Source organism: Oryctolagus cuniculus, chromosome 7 (genome assembly GCF_964237555.1).
Source record: "Oryctolagus cuniculus chromosome 7, mOryCun1.1, whole genome shotgun sequence".
Classification (NCBI taxonomy): domain Eukaryota; kingdom Metazoa; phylum Chordata; class Mammalia; order Lagomorpha; family Leporidae; genus Oryctolagus; species Oryctolagus cuniculus.
Genome location: NC_091438.1, coordinates 127,481,001 through 127,499,048, shown reverse-complemented (window position 1 = coordinate 127,499,048; position 18,048 = coordinate 127,481,001). Strand labels below are relative to the sequence as shown.

General features: G+C 44.8%; 1 protein-coding gene across 5 annotated transcripts in view; it reads right to left on the bottom strand.

The window, feature by feature from the left end:
* Positions 1-18,048, bottom strand: part of TESK2 (testis associated actin remodelling kinase 2) — a 163,070-nt gene that overhangs the window by 59,018 nt on the left and 86,004 nt on the right. The gene's annotated exons all lie outside the window — the stretch shown is intronic.

Genomic DNA, 18,048 nt, shown 5'->3' with positions numbered 1-18,048 from the left:
TAGAAGCTCAAGGAAGTTGTTCCCTCCACTATGTGAAGACACACCATGTATGAAGCAGAAAGCCCTCACCAGATACCACATCTGTTGGTACCTTGATCTTGGACTTCCCAGCCCCCAAAACTGTGAGCAGCAAATTTCTATTTATAATTTGCCCAATCTAAAGCACTGTGTTCAAGCACCCCAAATGGCTAAGACAAAGGATAACTACTTCAATAATGTATATGAATCTAAATACCTATCATTACAGGACTGTTTAAAATATTTATGGTATACTCACAGATTGGAATGTTATAGAGCCATTACAAAAAAAAGAAATACATATTATCCACTAATACGGGAGAATATCCAACATGTAATGTTAAAAGAAAAGGTTTGATGTTGTGGTACAGCAGATTAAGCCACTGCTGGCATCTCGTATCTGAATGTTAGTTCAAGTCCCAACTGTTCCACTCCCCATCCAGCTCCCTGCTAATGTACCTAGGAAGGCAGTGAAAGATGTCCCAAGTACTTGGGCCCCTACTACCCATGTGGGAGACCAGGATGGAGTTCCAGGTTCCTGGCTTCAGCCTGGCTCAGTCCCAGCCATGGCAACCATTCAGGGAGTGAAGCGCAGATGGAAGATCTCTCTCCCTCTGTCTCTCCCCTACCCTCTGTCAATCTGCCTTTCAAATAAATAAATAAATCTTAAAAAAAAAAAAAAAAAGAATTGCTTATTTACTTGAGAGGCAGGGAGGTCCTTCCATCCAGTGGTTCATTCCCCAAGTGACCACCATGGCCAGGGCAGAACCAACTCCAATCCAGGAACTTCTTCTGGGTCTCCCACATAGGTGGCAGTGGCCCAAGCACTTGGGCCATCTTCTGCTGCTTTTCCCAGGCAATTATCAAGGAGCTGGATGGGAAGTGGAACAGCCAGAACACAAACCAGGGTCCATATGGGATACTGGCATCACAGGCAGCAGTTTTTACCTGAGTTCTATACTACAACTCCAGGCCCTAAAATATCTTTAAAAAAGAAAACATAGAGCTACAACACAATATAGCATGATTCTACTTATGTAAAAAATGTTTATATAGTAAAGAAAATGTCTATAAGCCTTAACAAATGGAATTGTACTGAGAAAGTAAAGGGTAGTTTTACTTTTTGTTTATTCATTTCTATTATTTTACAAAGTTTTTTTCAACCGACTGTTATATTTATATGAAATATTTCAAAAAGACTGTAGAAAAACAAAAAGATAAGTTGTCAGGGCCAGTGTTGTGATACAGTGAGCAAAGCTGCTGCCTGTGACACTGGCATTCAAAATGGGCACCAGTTCATGTTCTGGCTGCCCCACTTCCAATCCAGCTCCCTGTTAACGGCCTGGGAAAAACAGTGGAAGGTGGCCCAAGTGCTTGGGCTCCTGCCACCCATGTGGGAGACCTGAATGAACCTCCTGGCATCAGGTTTCAGCCTGGCCCAACTCCTGCCATTGCAGCCATTTAGAGGGTAAGTGTGTGAAACAGCTGAAGGAAGATCTCTCTCTCTCTCTGTCAAATAAATAAATAAATCTTTTCTTTAAAAAAAAGTTTACTTTGGTGCAAAATAAAAAAATTGAGATCCTGGCATAGCTTTTTCATATTACTTATTTTCCGTATATAAGATGCTTTATATACCTGGATATCATAATTTTTATCAAATAAGCTTAGTTTTATATTCTAATCCTTCCTTCCTCCCTCCCTTCCCTTCCCTGTCCTCCCCTCCCTCTCCTCCTCTCCCTTCTCCTCCCTTCCCCTCCTTTCCTGCCCCTTCCCTTCCCTTCCCCACCCCTCCACTCCTCTCCCCTCCCCTCTCCTCTCCTTTCCTTCTGTCTTTTATTTATTTGAGAGCCAGAGAGAGAGGCAGAAAGAGCTCCTATTCACTGGTTTACTCCCTAAATGCCCACATCAAAGAACTTAACCCAAATCTCACACATGAGTGGCATGGACCCAAGTATTTGAGCCATCACCTGCTGCCTCCCAGGGTGTGCATTACTTGGAAGCAGGAAGCAGGAGCAGAGCTGGGACTTGAACTCTGGCAGTCTGATATGAGACACAGACATCTTTTTTTTTTTTTCCCTCAGGCAGAGTGGACAGTGAGAGAGAGAGACAGAGAGAAAGGTCTTCCTTTTGCCTTGGTTCACCCCCCAATGGCCGCTGCGGCCAGCACACCATGCTGATCTGAAGCCAGGAGCCAGGTGCTTCTTCCTGGTCTCCCATGCGGGTGCAGGGCCCAAGGACCTGGGCCATCCTCCACTGCACTCCCGGGCCACAGCAGAGAGCTAGACTGGAAGAGGAGCAACCGGGACTAGTACCCAGTGCCCCAACTGGGACTAGAACCCGGAGTGCCGGTGCTGCGGGCAGAGGATTAGCCTATTGAGCCGCGGCACCAGCCAAGACACAGACATCTTAACCACTAGGCCAAACACTTGTTCTTGGATTCCATTTTCTACAAACTTTTTGATGTTCCCTCTTATATAAAAATAAATTTTAAATAAGAACCATAAATCAGTGATTATGATTGATGGTGACGATAAAGTAGGAGAGGATAATTATCATAAAAACAACAATAGGGGCTTGGGTTACCAAGAAGGACAAAGTCTCATTGACAATAAATTCCCAAATAAGTTCTAGGTTAGATGTACAAAGAAAAGGAAGAAACTGAGTACAAGGGAAGGTGCAAGGCACAGCCGTGACTGTACTAGAAAGGACCATAAATTCCACGAAGGCAGAGTCCATGCTATATTATTCCATGTGTTCACAACACCTAACACTGCCTAGGAAACAGTACACAAACTCAGCAAGTGATCAGTTAGCGAAAAGGAACTGAGTGGGAAGAATGACTGGTTGGTTGTGATATCACAGCAGTGTTTAAGGCATGCTGCTTCCATATTTCAAATAATTTGGGAATATCAGAGTTTCTTCAAGGGGCATTTCTAGACTCCTAGTTTTCTGTAAGTTTATCCACACATTTGAGATAGGAAAGAAACTGAGAAAGGATCTAGGAGGTATTAAAAACAAGGTGTATGGGGGCCAGCGCTGTGGCATAGTGAGTAAAGCTGCTGCCCGCAGTGCCAGCATCCCATATGGGCGCTGGTTCGAGTCCCGGCTGCTCCACTTCTGATCTGGCTCTCCTTTATGGCCTGGGAAAGCAGCAGAAGATGGCCCAAGTCCTTGGGCCCCTGCATCCGCGTGGGAGACCCAGAAGAAGCTCCTGGCTCCTGGCTTTGGATTGGCACAGCTCCAGCAGTTGCGGCCATCTAGGGAGTGAACCAGCAGATGGAAGACCTCTCTTTCTCTCTGCCTCTCTCTCTCTCCCTCCCTCCCTCTCTCTCTCTCTCTCTGTATGTGTGTGTGTCTCCTTCTCTGTGTAACTCTGACTTTCAAGTAAATAAATAAATCTTTAAAAAAAAAAAAACAAGGTGTATGCTTCAATGACTACTTGAAACTTATCTATGACATAGGAAAAGATGGCAATCAAAATAGCAAAGTAGTTGAAAAGACTCTGAAATTAGAGGGCATGAGTTCAAATCCTACTGCCACTCTTTACCAGGCAAGCATTAGTTTCACTTTTTGTAAAATGGATATAATAGTGATAACAACATAAGGTTCTTGGAAAGACTGAATAAAATAATCAAGGTAAAGTGCACAGCACAGTGACTGGTGCATATTAAGAGTTAAAAAAAAAAAAGCAATTATCACAACTAAAACCTAGAAGTGGACCATGTAGAAATTAAATTGGCCATGGACGGTGCCGTGGCTCACTAGCCTAATCCTCCGCCTGGAGCACTGGCACTCCGGGTTCTAGTCCCGGTTGGGGCGCCGGTTCTGTCCCGGTTGCTCCTCTTCCAGGCCTGCTCTCTGCTGTGGCCCGGGAAGGCCGTGGAGGGTGGCCCAGGTCCTTGGGCCCTTCTCCCACATGGGAGACTAGGAGAAAGCACCTGGTTCCTGGCTTCGGATCAGTGCAGCACTGGCCGTAGCAGCCATTAGGGGAGTGAACCAAAGGAAGAAGACCTTTCTCTCTCTCTCTCTCTCTCACTGTCTATAATTCTCTCTCTGTCTCACTGTCTCACTCTGCCTGGCAAAAAATAAAAATAAAAAATAAAGAAATTAAATTGGTCATAGGTGGCTAGGAAGAAGCTGGCTTCTAAATTCCCACTCTCCTCTTCATTTCTGAACACTTCTTCCTATTCCCAATTCCTTGTTTTTAAAAGTGGGACGTTTTGACTTCATTTATCTGCTTCTTCACCATAAAACTCACCACCTAATATGGAAGAGAGTGAGTCAGAGGAAGGTGGGGTAGGTTAAAGTCTATCAAACAATGAATAAAAAGCTACACAGAGTGGTGAGAACTGAACGTGTTTCTTGTCAGCAGGGCACATTGTCTATAAGCTAAGTGACAGAATATCTAAGAATTTCAGTCACCATCAGAAACTAGTTGGGCAGGGGAACATGTTTGGCACAGTAGTTAAGTCACTGGTTAAGACACCTGTACCCCATATAAAAATCCCTGGATTGGACTGGCTCTGTTTCCAATCCAGTTTCCTGCTAATGTACGGTGATGGTTCAAGTAGTTGGGTCCCTGCTACCCATTTGGGGGCTGGATTAAGTTCCCAGCTCCTGGCTTTGGCTCAGCCCAGCTCAGGCAATTGTGAACATTTGAGAATGAACCAGTGAATGGAAGTGTTTCTCTCTCAAATAAATTTTTAAAATAAAATAGGTATGGGGCCGGCACTGTGGCGTAGTGAATAAAGCCACCGCCTGCAGTGCCAGCATCCCTTATGGGTGCCAGCTCAAGTCCCAGCTGCTCCACTTTTGATCCAGCTCTCTGCTATGGACTGGGAAAGAAGTGGAAGATGGCCCAAGTGCTTGGGCCCCTGCACCTGTGTGGGAGATCCAGCGGAAGCTCCTGGCTTTGGATTGGTGCAGCTCTGGTTGTTATGGCCAACCGGGGAGTGAACCAGGGGACGGAAGACCTCTCTCTCTCTGCCCCTCCTCCTCTCTCTGTGTAACTCTCACTTTCAAATAAATAAAATAAATTTTTAAAAATAGGTAGACATATCTTCTTTAAATGTTCATATAATACACCAATTCTTGGAATAATGAATAGTTATGAACTAAGTTATTAAAAATTATTCATTTGGTGCTGCTTAAGAACAGGATGGCAAATAAAACAAAGTTCCTGCTCTCACAGAACTTTTATTCTAGAGATCATTCTATTGGAAAGCAACTATAATAAAAAGATAAAGCATTTTTATGCACAATGTGGTTAAACTATGCATAATTTCTGTTTCTGGTCAGCCTCTTACAAAAAGACTGTTCCCCAGAGATAAAAAATGGTATCCCTGCTTAGGAATAATTCTTTTCCCATTATCCCACCCTAGCAATGAGCAACAAAGTAAAATATGATAAAGCTACATTTCCTCCTCCACAAAGGCTCTCCAAACTATGATGGGCACTAGCAGAGGTTGGCACCTATGGCCTGTTACTTGTTTGTATAAATTAAGCTTTACTGGAACATAGCCATGGTATTGTCTATGGCTGCTTTGGTGTTAAAACTGAAGAACTAAATAGTTGTGACAGAGACAGTGTGGCTTACAAAGACTAAAATATTTACTATTTGGCCCTTTGCAGAAAAACTTGCAGACCTTTGCCCTAATGCATAGGGATATATCCATTTCCACCTAGGAGACATTAAGCAAGTTACCTAATCTTTTTCTTTTTTTAAAGATTTATTTATTTATGTGAAAGAGTTACACAGAGAGGAGAGGTAGAGAGAGGTGTTCCATCCGATGGTTCACACCCCAGTTGGCCGCAACGGCTGGAGCTGTGCGGATCCGAAGCCAGGAGCCAGGAACTTCTTCCGGGTCTCCCACGCAGATGCAGGGACCCAAGGACTTGGGCCATCTTCCACTGCTTTCTCAGGCCATAGCAGAGAGCTGGATCAGAAGTGGGGCAGCCAGGTCTCAAACTGGCACCCATATGGGATGCTGGCACTTCAGGCCAGGGTGTTAACTTGCTGTGCCATAGCGCTGGCCCCCCCTAATCTTTATAAATATCAATTTCCTCATATGTAAAAATGAACATGAAAATAATACTACCTTCAAAAGTTGTTATGAGGGGGGCTGGTGCTGTAGCCAGCATCCCATATGGGTACTGGTTTGAATCCTGGCTGCTCCACTTCCAATCCAGCTCTCTGTTATGACCTGGGAAAGCAGTGGAAGATGACCCAATCCTTGGGCTCCTGCACCCATGTGTGAGACCTGGAAGAAGCTCCTGGCCCCTGGATTCTGATTGGCCCAGCTCTGGCCACTGTGGCCATTTGGGGAGTGAACCAGTGGATGGAAGACCTCTCTCTCTCTGTCTTTGCCTCTGCCTCTGTAACTCTGCCTTTCAAATAAATAAATATTTTTTTTTTAAAGTTGTTATGGGGATTAAATGGGAAATTTCAGGTACAATGTTTAGCAGTGTCTAGTACATGCTCAAATAATGGTTAGTGGTTTTTACTTATCACTATTAACAATCCCAAATTACGCCATCCTTTACACAGCTATCAGAATTACCTTTGGAAAACAAAATATGTCATTACCTTCTTCATAATTCTGCGGTGGCTTCCTTCTACCTAATAGAGTATCATCAAAATTCCTTTCCTCAACATTTTTTTTAAAGATTTACTTATTTGAAAGACAGTTACAGAGAGAGAGAGAGAATCAGAGAGAGAGATTCCATCTGCTGGTTTACTTCCCAAATGCTCACAACAGTGAGAGCTGGGCCACAGAATCCAGGACCTGGAATTCCATCTTGTCTCTCACATGGATGGCAGAGGTCTTGGGTCATCTTTCTTGGTCTTCCTAGGTACATTAGCAGGGAGCTGGAAATTGAGGGCTTGAACATGGTGGCCCCCTTTCCTCTGCATTTAAAATTCCATGATCTGCTCCAGTTTACCTTTAGAAACTCTCATTTTCCCATGAGCTTTATTCTTCACCCATCTCTCCCTCTCCTCTGGCTCTATCATTCCAGCTCACAAATACACCTAGATTTCACACATCTTGAAAAATTCTTCCCCTACCCCTTCCCTAAGACATCATGTTACTTGATCTTTTCATTTGTTGCAAAACTTTAAGCATGCATTCTCTGTTTACATTTTGTAACCTTCATTCATTCCTAAACTCATTATAATATGCTTTTTGCCCACATCACTCTTCAGTAACTTTCCTCACTGTGGAAAATCTTTCTATTTATCTCTGCATTTCTGTACTCAGCATAGTGTCTGATGCACGCTCTCAGTAAAGATTTACTGCATGGCTTGAATGATTCTTCTGGCCTGGAAATGTAGTTAAAGCTCTTCCCTTGAGTTGGAATACCATACTTACTGGAAATCATTCTTCCAAGATTAGCTAAAGTCTCATATTTTCTTTTTTTAATCTTTTTTTTTTTTTTTTTTTTGACAGGCAGAGTGGACAGTGAGAGAGAGAGACAGAGAGAAACGTCTTCCTTTGCCCTTGGTTCACCCTCCAATGGCCGCCACAGCCGGTGCGCTGCGGCCGGCGCACCATGCTGATCCGAAGGCAGGAGCCAGGTGCTTCTCCTAGTCTCCCATGGGGTGCAGGGCCCAAGCACCTGGGCCATCCTCCACTGCACTCCCTGGCCACAGCAGAGAGCTGGCCTGGAAGAGGGGCAACCGGGACAGAATCCGGTGCCCTGACCGGGACTAGAACCCAGTGTGCCGGCGCCGCAAGGTGGAGGATTAGCCTAGTGAGCTGCAGCGCCGGCCCAAGTCTCATATTTTCTATAAGTGTTCTCCTGAATGCCCTCAGTTAGTGTTAATCCCTTCTCTCAGTCTCCTCCCCGTCTCACTCCCCCTCCCACTGTCCTGCTAGAACTTTTTGGCCCTGCTTTGAATTATTGCTAAATAGCATTAAATAAAGTGGTCTGGATCTGGATTTGAATCGTGACTCTACTACTTACTAATGACCTTTCTGTATTTCGATTTCTTCACAGATAAAATGGGAATTTTTTCCAATTTATTTTCATTTTATCTGAAAGGCAGGGAGACAGAGAGAAAGAGAGTGAGAGGGAGAGGGAGAGGGAGGGAAGGAGGAGGGAGATCTTACATCTACTGGTTCATGCCCCAAATGCCCACAAAGCTAGGGCTATGCCAGACTGAAACCAAGGAGCCAGGAACTACATCCATGTCTCCCACATGGCTGGCAGGAATCCAAGGACTTCAGCCCTCATCATGTATTGCTTTTCCAGGGTGCACATTATCAAAGCTGGATTGGAAGCAGATCTAGACTCACCAGGTGCTCTGATATGAGATGCAGGCAGCCCAAGCAGTATCCTAACCACTAGGCCAAATGCCTGAACATCCCCCTCCCCTTCTAAAATAGGATTGATTGATTGATTGGAAAGGCAGAGTGACAGAGAATGAGACAGAAAGAGGGAGAAAGATATCTTCCACCTGCTGGTCCATTCCCCAAATGGCTACAACAGCCAGGACTGGCCTAAGCAGAAGGCAGGAGCCAGAAACTCTTGGCCTCTCACATGAGTAGCAGGATCTCAAGTACTTGAGCCGTCATCCACTGTTTCCCAGGTGTATTAGCAGGGAGCTGGATAGGAGGTAGAGTAGCCAGAACAGGACCAGCACTCTGATATGGGATCTGGGGCTCCCAAGCAGCAGCTTAACTAACTACTACAACACCCACCCCTTTATTTAAAAAAAAAAAAAAAATGGTTGCTTATTTCAGAGGCAGAGAGACAGAAATAGAAAGAGAATGAAGCCAAGAGAGAGAGTTTCCATTTACTAGATCAGTCCCCTAATGCCTGGGCTGGGACAACCAAATCCAGGTCTCCCACCCGGATGGCAGAAAACCAATCACTTGAGCCATCTTGACTTCCAGAGTCTGCATTAATAGTAAACTGGAGATCACTACTAAACTAACTACTAAACTGATCTTCTGTTAAAAAAAAAAAAAAAAAGAAAGAAAGAAATTATCAATTCCCAACTTGACTCTCACTGGGATTTAACATGACAATAGGTCTGATCTGATTTCATCATCATTTAAAAAAATCATCTATTATTTTTCACTTTATGTTTCTGTGTGGGAGCAAACTGTTGAAATCCTTACTTAATGTATACTAAGCTGATCTTCTGTATATTAAGATAATCGAAAATGAATCTTGATGTGAATGGAAGGGGAGAGGGAGTGGGAAAGGGGAGGGTTGCGGGTGGGAGGGACGGTATGGGGGGGAAGCCATTGTAATCCATAAATCGTACTTTGGAAATTTATATTCATTAAATAAAAGTTAAAAAAAAAATAGTAAACTGGAATCAGAAACAGAGCCAGATATCGATCCCAAGCAGGCTTGATATGGGACACAGGCCTCTTTACCAGTATATTAACAGTTGAGCTAAAGGCCTGTCTAAAATGAGTATTCATATTACCTAACACATATAGTTGTTGTGAAGATAGAATGACACAAGTTGGGCTCCTGGAATGTAATAAACACCATAAAATGTTAGCCATTGTTTTTTTTTTTTTTTAAGATTTATTTTATTTGTTTGAAAGACAGAGTTACAGAGAGGTAAAGGCAGAAAGAGAGATCTTCCATCCGCTGGTTCACTCCCCAGATGGCTGCAATGGACGGAGCTGCACTAATCCAAAGCCAGGCACTAGGAGCTTCTTTCAGGTCTCCCATGTGGGTGCAGGGGCCCTACGACTTGGGCCATTTTCCACTGCTATCTCAGGCCATAGCAGAGAGCTGGTTCAGAAGAGTAGCAGCAGCGCCCATATGGGATGCCAGCACTTCTGGCCAGGGCTTTAACCTGCTGCGCCACAGCACCGACCCAGCCATTGTTCTTTTTTTTTTTTTTTTTTTTCTTGGTTCCTGCCACACCTCCTCCAGAGGAATCATTGACATAGGTAAGGATACTATAGCCATTGTTCTTTTAACATTCCCGACTCTAGCAGACTTGGAATATAAGCTTCTAAGAACACAGATCTGGGGCAAGCGCTGTGGTACAGTGGGTAAAGCCTCTGCCTGCAGCAGTGGCATCCCATATGGGCACTGGTTCGAATCCAGGCTGTTCCACTTCCAATCCAGCTCCCTGCTAATGGCCTGGAAAGGCAGCAGAAGATGGCCCGGCCGGTGCCGCGGCTCACTAGGCTAATCCTCCTCCTTGTGGCGCCGGCACACCAGGTTCTGGTCCCGGTCTGGGCACCGGATTCTGTCCCGGTTGCCCCTCTTCCAGGCCAGCTCTCTGCTGTGGCCCAGGAGTGCAGTGGAGGATGGCCCAAGTCCTTGGGCCCTGCACCCCATGGGAGACCAGGATAAGTACCTGGCTCCTGCCTTCGGATCAGCGCGGTGCGCTGGCTGCAGCGCGCCGGCCACGGGGGCCATTGGAGGGTGAACCAACGGCAAAAGGAAGACCCCTCTCTCTCTCTCTCTCTCACTGTCCACTCTGCCTGTCAAAAAATAAAAAATAATAATTAAATTAAAAAAAGAAGATGTCCCAAGTGTGGAAGACTTCGAAAAAGTTCCTGGCTCCTGGAGCCCCAGCCATTGCAGCCAGTGAACCAGTGGATAGAACTTCTCTCTCTCTCTCTCTTCCTTCCTCTACTATGATAACTCTGACTTTCAAATAAATAAATAAATTTTTTTAAATAAGATTTTTTTCTCTTTTATTTCTATATACAGTGTCTGATACACAGTAGTTTATATATAAAATGCTAAGCAAATGCTTATTGAATGAAGAAGTAATAATCACCAATTAACTTCACAGTGTAAACTCATTTTATAGGAATATTTACAGGAGTCAGCACTTTGGCTACCAGGTAAAGCCACCATCTACAGTGCCAGCATCTTTTATGGGTGCCGGTTTCAGTACTGGCTGCTCCACCTCTGATCCAGCTCTCTGCTAATGCACCCTGGAAAGCAGTAGAAGATGGCCCCAGTCCTTGGACCCCTGTACCCGCATGGGGGATCTGGAAGAAACTCCTGGCTCCTGGCTTTGGATCGGCCCAGCTCTAGCCATTGCAGCCATGTGGGGAGTGAATTAATGGATGGAAGATCCTTCTCACTCTTTTATTTCTAGATTTCTTTATTTGAAAGGCAGAGTTACAGAGTGCAGAGGCAGAGAGAGTGAGAGTGAGAGTGAGAGTGAGAGTGAGAGAGAGAGAGATCTTGCACCCACTGTTTCACTCCCCAATTGGTTGCAATGGCTAGAGCTGTGCCAATCCAAATCCAGAAGCCAGCAGCTTCTTCCAGGTCTCCCACATGGGTGCAGGGACCCAAGGATTTGGACCATCTTCCACTGCTTTCCCAGGCCCTATTAGAGAGCTAGATTGGAAGTAGCCTGTATTCAAACCAGCACCCATATGGGATGCCAGCACTGCAGGTGGTAGCTTTTCCCACTATGCCACAGTGCCGGTCCCTCTCTCTCTTTCTTTCTGCCTCTGCCTCTCTGTAACTCTTCCTTTTAAATAAATAAATAAGCAAATAAATCTTTCTTAAAAAAGAATATTTATAGGCAGGGACAGGCTGGGAAGCCTAAAGTTTTCTGATTTTCTTTAATTAAATTTTGCAAACGGGGCAGGCGCTGTGGTGCAGCGGGTTAATGCCCTGGCCTGAGGCGCCACCAGCATCCCATATGGGCTCCCGTTCCAGACCCAGCTGCTCCACTTCTGATCCAGCTCTCTGCTAGCTCCTGGCTCCTGGCTTCGGATTGGCTCAGCTCCAGCCATTGCAGCCAATTGGAGAGTGAACCAGCAGATGGAAGACCTCTCTCTCTCTCTCTCTCTCTCTCTCTCTTTCTTTCTCTGCCTCTCCTTTCTCTGTGTAACTCTGCCTTTCAAATAAATAAATAAATCTTTAAAAAATATTTACAAACAAGTCAGGCAATAGGATTCTACTAGAAAAACAATGACTACATTTTCTAAAATCATGAGTCTTCTAGAAGCTGAAAAGACCTTTGTGTGTGATACACCGTATTTCTCTTCTCCCCAGGCCACTATCATTATGACCATATCATCCACAGAGGTAACATCGATAGCACATTCAGGCAGAGTCAGGCAGGCTCCAGCCTCATATGACAGTTTTCTGTCTGCCTTCTTCTCCACTCCTCACTCACATCACCACACATCATGGTTGTGTCACACAACTCTACTTCTGTGAGCAACTTTGCCTGACCTCTCCCACCTCATTCCTTATCCTGGAAACCATCACCACCACCTCCAGAATGGTATCACAAAGCTGGAAAGTTAAGACAGGTGTTAAATGTATACTGGAAAAGCTTGAGCAGAGTGAAACACTCTAATTGGTATAAATGGAATATAATTTATTTTAAATTTTAAAATTTATTTTCACTTTATTTGCCTCTCTCTCCCCAAATGCCTATAATAGCCAAGCTAAAGCTAGGCACCCAGAGCTCAAACTGGACCACCCATGTGGGTGGCAGGAACCCAGGTACTCGAGCCATCATCTGTTGCTTCCCAGGGCGTATTTTAGCAGCAAGTTGGGTTGGAATGGAGGAGCTGGGACTCAAATCAGGCAGTCCAATATGGGATATGGACATCCCAGGTAGCATCTTACCCATTGCAGCAAATGCTCGCTTCTAGAATATACTTTATTTTTTTCTTTGTTAATATTTACTTACTGGCCGGCGCCGCAGCTCACTAGGCTAATTCTCCACCTTGCGGCGCTGGCACACTGGGTTCTAGTCCCAGTTGGGCGCCGGATTCTGTCCCGGTTGTCCCTCTTCCAGGCCAGCTCTCTGCTGTGGCCAGGGAGTGCAGTGGAGGATGGCCCAAGTCCTTGGGCCCTGCACCCCATGGGAGACCAGGATAAGTACCTGGCTCCTGCCATCGGATCAGCGCGTGCACCGGCCGCAGCGACCATTGGAGGGTGAACCAATGGCAAAGGAAGACCTTTCTCTCTGTCTCTCTCTCTCACTGTCCACTCTGCCTGTCAAAAAAAAAAAAAAGAATATTTATTTACTTATTTAGTTATCTTTTTGAAAGGTAGAGTTACAGAGAGGCAGAGTCAGAGAGAGAGAGAGAGAGAGAGAGAGAGAGACAGAGAGAGGGGTCCATCTGCTGTTTCACGCCTCAAATGGTTTCAATGGCCAGAGCTGGGCTGATCCAAATCCAGGAGCCAGGAGCTTCCTCCAGGTCTCCCACATGAGTGCAGGGGTCCAAGCACCTGGGTCTTCCTCCACTGCCTTCCCAGGTGGAGCAGCCCAGACTTGAACCGGCGCCCATATGGGATATGGGCACTGCAGGCGGCAGCTTTACCACCACAGCACCAGTCTCCCAGAATATACTTTAATAAGGAAATATTATTCATCCTTGACAGAGAAGTGTTATGACTATAAAACATGTACTATCAATAGTAAGTCTTCTGTGAAATTTGTATTGTTAATTTTATCAAAATGCAAGATTTAGATGAAGCCTCAAGTCTTTTTTAGGGGTGGGTATTTGGCATAGCAGTTAAGATATCACTTCAAGGGGCTGACATTGGGGTGTAGTAGGTAAAGCCACCACCTGCAACTCTAGCATCCCATATGGGCGCCAGTTCGTGTTCCAGCTGCTCTACTTCCAGTCCAGCTCTCTGCTGATGACCTGGGAAAGCAGCAGAAGGTGGCCCAAGTGCTTAAGCACCTGCCCCATGTGAGAGACCCAGAAGAAACTCCTAACTACTGGCTTTGGCCTGGCTCAGCCCTGCTGTTACAGCCATCTGGGGAGTGAACCAGCAGATGGAAGATCTCTCTCTACCTTTCAAATAAAATAAGTAAGTAAAAATCCTTTTTTAAAAACCTTTTTTAGTATAAGACAGGACCTTAAAAGAGTACACTGTGGATGATCCTTATTCTCTTCCTCTATCACCCCCTAGATCACTCCAGCTAGAATTACCTAGCTCTGGAAAGGAGTGTTTTCTTAATTTATATACTTCAGAGTGAGTGATTACTTAACTTTGCTATTTCAGTTTCATATGAGACACACATTCCTGCTGAAAAGTAAGGAGGGTTGCTTTTGTATTTTAGCCCAGTGCTTCCCAAATTTTAATGTGAAAACAAACCAATGAATGATCTAGTTAAACCGCATACTATGATCCTATAGGTCAGAGGTTGCAAGAACCTGTGAGTTTGAATTTCTAATAAGCTTTTGGGAGTTGCTGATGCCACTTGATTCATGGACCATACCTTGAGCAGCAAGGCTCTGTTTAGACAACAGACAGTCCATCATTGCTCTAAAGTTAGTAAAACAACAGGAAACTCAACTCTGATACCTCTGGTAAAATCGACTAATTAGAGACTTAATTTGCCTTGATCTTTCTGGTAGTATGATTTGAAATTCTACATAAAGTATCATTACCATGCTTCTCCAAACTTTTGCCTTCTCTCAGGCTGTTCCCTTGCCTAGAACGCCCATCTCCTCATTTCCACTTAGATTTTTACCTATACTCTAAGTCCAGTTCAAATACCTCTTTCCCACAAAACAAATCTGGTTCCCTCCAAGGAACAATGATTTCTGAATTAGCATGTTTCTGTGCTACCAAGGCACTTTATCTACACCACTCTCCTATGGTATCATTATTTCCTACATTTAAATATGTTTTATCACATGCATTATATTTTCTCTACTATACCATAAGCTGCTCATCAGCAAGATCTTGTTATTTTGCCTGGCATATGACAGAATATAAACATTTGCTGGGTAAATTTACAACACAACTCAAGTCACTCAAAAAATTTCAAGTGCTTACTATGTACCAGGCTCTGGTAACGAGAATTATGATAATAACAGCTAACTTAATGACCACTTGCTATGCCGATATTGTTCTAGGTGCTTTCCATTATACTAAATCATTTAATCTTCACAATAACCCAATGAAATAGTACTCTTATTACCTCAATAATACTAGTAAAGAAACTGAGGCATGCAAAGATTAAGCAACCTGCTGATCAATGGGAGAGTCAGGAGTCAACCGCAGACTCTATGCTTTTTTTTTTTTTTGAGATTTATTTATTTATTTATTTAACAGGTAGAGTTACAGACAGCAAGAGGGAGAGACAGAGAGAAAGGCCTTCCTTCCATTGGTTCACCTCCCAAATGGCCACTACAGCCAGAGCTACGCCGATCCAAAGCCAGGAGCCAAGTGCTTCCTCCTGGTCTCCCATGCAGGTGCAAGGACGAAGCACTTGGGCCATCCTCCACTGCCTTCCCAGGCCACAGCAGAGAGCTGAACTGGAAGAGGAGCAACCGGGACTAGAACCCGGCACCCATATGGGATTCTGGAGCCGCAGGCGGAGTATTAGCCAAGTGAGCCACAGCGCCAGCCCAGACTCTATGCTCTTAAACCACAATGTTGGGCCGGCACCACGGCTCACTAGGCTAATCCTCTGCCTGCGGTGCCGGCACACCAGGTTCTAGACCCGGTTGGGGCGCCAGATTCTGTCCCAGTTGCTCCTATTCCAGTCCAGCTCTCTGCTGGCTTCGGATTGGCACAGCGCGCTGGCCGCAATGTGCCTGGCTGTAGCAGCACTTGGGGGGTGAACCAATGGAAAAAGGAAGACCTTTCTCTCTGTCTCTCTCTCTCTCTCTCAGTCTTAACTCTGCCTGTCAAAAAAAAAAAAAAAAAAAAAAAAAAACCACACACAATGTTTCTATTATCTCTTTCTATAGGTATAAAGAGCACATAAAAATCAACAAGATACCATTTTTTTTAAAGATTTGTTTTTTATTTTATTTGAAAGGCAGAGTTACAGAGAGGCAGAGGGAGAGAAAGAAGTCTTCCATCCACTGGTTCACTACCCAAATGGCCACAACAGCCAGAGCTGAGCTGATCTGAAGCCAGGAGCCAGGAGCCTCTTCCAGGTCTCCTACACAGGTGCAGGGGCCCTGGACTTGGGCCATCCTCTATTGCTTTCCCAGGCTACAGCAAAGAGCTGGATCAGAAGTAGAGCAGCCAGGACTCAAACCAGCACCCATTTGAGATGCTGGCCCTGCAGCCGGAGGTTTACCTGCTACGCCACAACACCAGTCCCAAGACACCATTTCTTAAGAAGTTGGCTACTCAAAAAGCTTTAGTAGCAGTTCATAGCTCCTGATTAAAGGTCAAATTCTTCAGCATGTTATCTGAAGGTCTGAATGATCTGATCTGAATCTCTCGCTCTCTTTTTTTTTTTGGACAGGCAGAGTGGACAGTGAGAGAGAGAGAGAGAGAAAGGTCTTCCTTTTGCCGTTGGTTCATCCTCCAATGGTGCCGCGGCCGGCGCACGCGCTGCTGATCTGAATCTCTTGCTTTATCTCTTGTTACATCCACCTACATGTTTTATGTTTTAGTTCTGTAACCTGACACTCCTAAATGTGTTGAATTCTACTTTCATGTTGTTGCTAGAATTAGTCTGTCTGAAATCCTTTGTTAAAGGCTCTGTTTACATTAAAACTCCGCTCAAGAATATCTCCAGACAACAACAACAAGAATTTATATAGAATTTAGTGTGCCAGGCATGGCCACATATAAGATTATTAAATTCTTAAGATTGTCCTTTGAGGTAGGTTATAATAATCTCTAATCAGACATGATTTTTAAATGTTTTTTAAAATTTTCTCTGGTCTTTGTAATCAAAATTAATTTTCTAATCCCTATACATTTATATCAGTCTATTTAAACCTTTATAGTAGTACTTATCAAGTCCTGCCTCCTACAGCAAGTTTTTTCTATGTCTATATCTTTCACTAAATTAGCATGTTCTTAATGGTAGGGATCCTGTGTGTGGAAGAGAATGGCTTTTTAATAATCAAATTGCTTGCCTTTTCCTCCTGAAGTAGATTATACTTCCCAGTATTCATTACAGTTGGTTAAGACTATAACACTGGGGCAGGTGCTGTGCCATAGCAGGTAAAGCTACAGCCTGCAATGCCATCATCCCATATGGGCACCAGTTCAAGCTCCAACTATTCCAGTTCTGATCCAACTCTCTGCTGTGGCCTGGGAAAGCAGTGGAAGATGGCCTAAATCCTTGGAAGAGGCTCCTGGCTCCTGCCTTCAGATTGGCACAGCTCCAGCCGTTGATGGAGTTCACTCCACCTAGGGAGTGAACCAGTGGATGGGGTACCGGTTTGAGTCCTAGCTGTTCCACTTCCAATTCAGTTCCCTGCTAATGGCCTGGGAAAATCAGTGGAAGATGGTCCAAGTAATTGGGTCCCTGCCACCCTTATGGGAAAAAGAGAAGAAGCTCCTGGCTTCTGGCTTCAGCCTGGCCCAGCCCTGGCCATTGCAGCCATTTGGGAAATGAATTAGAGGATGAAAGATCTCTCTCCCTCTCTCTGTAACTCTGCCTTTCAAATAATAAATAAAGCCCTTTTTAAGATTTATTTTATGAATTTGAAAGACAGAGCTAGAGAGAGAGAGACAAAGAGAGACAGAGAAAGAGACAGAGAGAGAGAGAGATCTTCTATCTGCTGGTTTGCTCCCCAAATGGCTGCAATGGTCAGAGCTGAGCTGATCCAAAGCCAGGAGCCAGGAGCTTCCTCTAGTTCTCCCACTTGGGTGCAGGTGCCCAGGTACTTGGGCTATCCTCTGCTGCTTTCCCAGGCACTTTAGCAGGGAGCTGGATCAGAAGTGGAGCAGCCAGAACTCCAGCCGGTGCCCATATGGGATGCTGGCACTGCAGGCTGGGGACTTAATCTCTGCCATAGTGCTGGCCCCAATAAATAAATTTTTATAAAAGGTCGGCACAGCTCCAGCCATTGTAGCCATCTGAGGAGTGAAGCAGCAGATGGAAGACCTCTCTTTCTCTCTGCCTCCACCTCTCTGTAACTCTTTCAAATAAAATAAATAAATATTTAAAAAATAAAAGAAAGAAAGAAAGAAAGGAAGGAAGGAAGGAAGGAAGGAAGGAAGGGAAGGGAAGGGAAGGGAAGGGAAGGGAAGGGAAGGGAAGGGAAGGGAAGGGAAGGGAGAAGGGAGAAGGGAGAAGGGAGAAGGGAGAAGGGAGAAGGGAGAAGGGAGAAGGGAGAAGGGAGAAGG